The sequence below is a fragment of the Papaver somniferum genome, chromosome 10 (assembly GCF_003573695.1).
Source record: "Papaver somniferum cultivar HN1 chromosome 10, ASM357369v1, whole genome shotgun sequence".
NCBI classification, from domain to species: Eukaryota; Viridiplantae; Streptophyta; class Magnoliopsida; order Ranunculales; family Papaveraceae; genus Papaver; species Papaver somniferum.
This window is the reverse complement of record NC_039367.1, coordinates 110,696,387-110,700,472: the sequence shown is the minus strand read 5'-3', so window position 1 is coordinate 110,700,472 and position 4,086 is coordinate 110,696,387.

Here is a 4,086-nt window from a genome sequence, read left to right as displayed (position 1 = left end):
AGTTCTTCTAAGACTATTGTTTCTAAATCGTTTGACTCGAAAACAGTACTCTCAAGATAAACTGGTTCCTCTAAACCATCATCGGTTTCGTAATCATCGTCTAAAACGGGGGTTTCTAGTCAAATCCTCGTCCTTTTGAATAGGTAAATAATTATTAAAATTATTTGGATTTGAACTAGAAATATCATTATAATCATCATCACCATCCTCCTCCTCCTCATCATCACAATATAATTTTTGATATTCACGAATTTTCAAGCTTTGTTCCCAACTACATGGTCTATGTTTATAATATTTCTCATAGATCGTTAGAGGTGATTCCTCAATAAAAGTTGGAGTATCCATATATCGCTGCCCACGCATATATTCACCAAGAGTCATTTCCGAAGACGTCTCTTGATAACGAGAATTTCTAGACATATATTCTCGCAACGTCATCGCAGGTGGCGTCTCCTCAAAAGGATTCATCACCGAAGAAATATAAACTACAGAGGGATTCTATACAATCACAAACAAGGCCGACTCGACTCCACCAAAGCAAACCTAAATATTTCTAGCAAACAAAAAGCATGATGGCTCCACTTAGATTGTTTCTAGACCAGCTTCTATCTCTCGAAAGGGAATTCGTTACAGTTTGAGAAACACCTCTGGATCAATCCGAGCTAATGTGAGATGAAACTGAGGCGAGGGAAGATCAATGGATCTTTGATACCCAAGGCCTCACCGGCGTTACAAGGCGTCTTGTTTCAACTCCCAGAAGTCACCATGAACTTTGAAGTTGCTTAAAAGGTAACCAATATCCTTCGAAAAATTTTCCTAACAAGCTCGATACCCTATAGGTCTCTTTCTAATCAGATTTTAAAGCTTGGGTTCGCGTTAGGTTTTGTTTTCCTAAAACGGGAAAGAAGGGAACGGTGATGAAATCCGAACCCTTATCTTGTTTAGGCCAGGCCTTTCCCTTTACTAGGAAAATAAAGACAGTCTGGTTCGTCCTCAAACAATTATCACCTTAAGGCATACAGTAACTCGCTTGCAGGGGATTCGCGAGTGTTTCGATTGGACTTACCTCCCGTACCATACGGGGGATGAACCGTTGTCGTCGACTCGGGCCACGACTCCTATGCCGTGTACGAACCCGAGGGGCCGAGACGATATAGTAATCGTCGTCCTTCCCTGCACACAGTTTATATAATTTTTTTTTTTTTAATAATAATACCCTTCCGTAGGGTTAAAAAAGGAATAAAGTCCAATTGTCCAGAATAAAGTCCAAATAAAAAGTCCAAAAATTACAAAAATTATGAAAGATAAAGCCTATTTACAAATCCTAAAAAAAAAAATTATGTCTTTTTTTTGTTCTCTTTTAGCTTTTAGCTTTAAGCTTTTTGTTCCCAAGTCCTTAGTATTCCACTTCGAACCTGTAAATCAAAGACACAAAAAGAAACGTAAAAAGGAACAAATAATAGTAAAAAAAAATAATAAAAACCTAAAAATTCTACCTAAACACAAATCCGCGTCGGCGGCGCCAAAATGATTAAAGATTTTTCGTGGGTTGTAGTAATGAGGTTCAAACTCTCGGACTTGTGAAGATTAAATTTAAAGATTTAATAAAATTATATACAAAATTATTAACAATGGGTGCGAGAGGTAACAAAGACACTAGATTCCACTATTATGCAAAATTGAATGATAAATATTTCAAAACTCTATTTTCTTAAGTCCTTTTTTATCTTTAATTCACTATCAATCATACAGATTCTCAAACATTATTTGCAAACCTTAAGCATAGATTATCAAGAGATTAAACCAAGCATAACCTATCAAACTGAATAACAAATAATTAAGACAATCATTCAAACAATTTAAAACTCTGCAAAAGCAGCGATTAGGTGAATTATATAATTAAATGAAATAGTTACCCATTTATGTTGCATGAATAGCTTCCTCCATTGCCTTGGTTACGAGGGAATTAGCTCATCATAGTATAAATACTCTCAAAATAATTTATTATGGCTCAAAAATGGTTTACAAATGATGAGAAGAGAGAAAATGGTGTAAACTGTAATCTGCGACGCACAAAAAGCGTCACAGAATGAACGATAAATGACAAGTGCTGCTGCTGTTTAGACTGTGCTGCGACCCACGTTGTGCGTCTTAGACACTGTTCATAAACGACTGTCCTTGCGAGTCCGTTCTTCGTGTTCTTGGTGTTCTTCATCAGCAGCAGTAGCAGCAACAGAGTTTCATCAACTCTTGATTTCTGCTTCTCTGGCCCTCCTATCGACTCCCCAAACTCTCGACAACCTCTCTGTAGCACATTAGGAACATATTTATACGTAATTGAACCATTGAATCTCCTCCATTAACTCCAAATAATCTTCATTTACTCGGCCATTGAAGAAAAATATTTCGGAATATTTTCTTCCCTGAATTATCTCTATACGCGTCTGGAGCTGTAAATGGTGAGTAGATTTTCTTTGTTTATCTCAAACACACTTCAGAATATAGCCAAGCCCCATCCAAACACGAGCAGCACACTTCCAACTCATCAAAACCCCGTGAAATATTTTCCATGCACGCGTCTGCTCTGATTTCATCTGATGGATTTTCCAGCCAAATTTGATCGCATCCAACACCCATATCCTTCCTGTCTAGCCCAGCAGAAGATACCCAATGAGTTTCAGCCATTGAATCGGCTGAAACTCCTTCAAAAATCGATTGGCAAATATGCCAGTAAATAACCAAATTTTCCCGCCAATTTTGGAATTTGAATTTGGGAAGAAAACTGGCCTCCCCCTAATCCAGTTCTGGTGTCCCTTTAGCAATTGGGGCTGAAATAGTAATTTTGGGTGGAAATAGTAATTTTTCTTGGTTCCTCCGGGACATTTCTGTGACGTTTCCAGTGCATTTCTGGGGTTCCTTTAATACTTTATCTTGGGGGTGTAAAACACCACTTTTTGAGCCCATTTCGCCGCAAGGGCTTATTTCTCTAAAATTTCCTACAAGAACACAAAATAACACAATAAGTACTTAATCGAGTCTAACAATACAGAATATTGAGAACAAAATAGACACATAAATGCGTCTATCAAATACCCCCAAACTTATTATTTGCTAGTCCTCGAGCAAAACTAAAAAATAAAACCGAGTTAATCTCGGGTGGGTTTAACAGAGGTGTACCCACAAAAACCATGACTTCTAATTGGTCACAAGTATCCAAAGATATGAGGACATACATATTCTCAACCTATCTCCAAGTAACTAGAATGCCAGAGAAATTAAAGGTGTCAGCTCTAAAGCTGACTGAAGAAAAGGGGAGACACATCCGCACGACTGCTAGATAAAGAGATATCCGCTACACAGCTAGATAAACATTGTAAGATGCGTCCGCTGCTTTACACTGGATAAGATTAGGAGAGAGATAAAGATGAGAGGGACATCTGCTACACAGCTGGACTAATTACGTGTGATGAGTTAAACCAGTGCTAGAAAGATCTTGTGCCAGATTGAAAGCAGACTAACAAAGCAACCAAAATGCATCTTTCTTCGACTCTCTCACAGTGCTCAGTAGAAATAACGTCTTCTCGGTCTTCAACTGTTGATGATAAACTCTCGAACCTCATAGAACCTTGACAATTAACTCTTCTCTTCGATTTCTTGCTTGACTTATAAATTTCTTCTTCCCTATGGCCTTATTGAACAAAAAGAACGTAATGATGTTTTTTTTTTTTTTTTTCATTTTCATTTTTTTTTTTTTTTTGTTTTTTTACAAGACAAAAATTTACATGGCCATGAGAGAAGGACTTTAGAACTTGGATCTTCACAACTTGTGATGTCTTGGTATCATGAACTTCAACAACTTATATCATTTGCTCTTGTAACTTCTTGTAACTAAGTCTTCAACTTTGATTTTTGAATTATTCTTTTCTATTGTTGCTTCTAAACCTTAAACGTCTTAACTTTTTCATAAATTTTGATGTCACTCCGCTGTTGATGATGATAAGTTTCTACTGAGAGAGAGTCGTAATCCAGTAACTAAGACTACATTGTGAGGTTGCTCTGTCTTTCTGGCATTTCCTTCTGACCTAC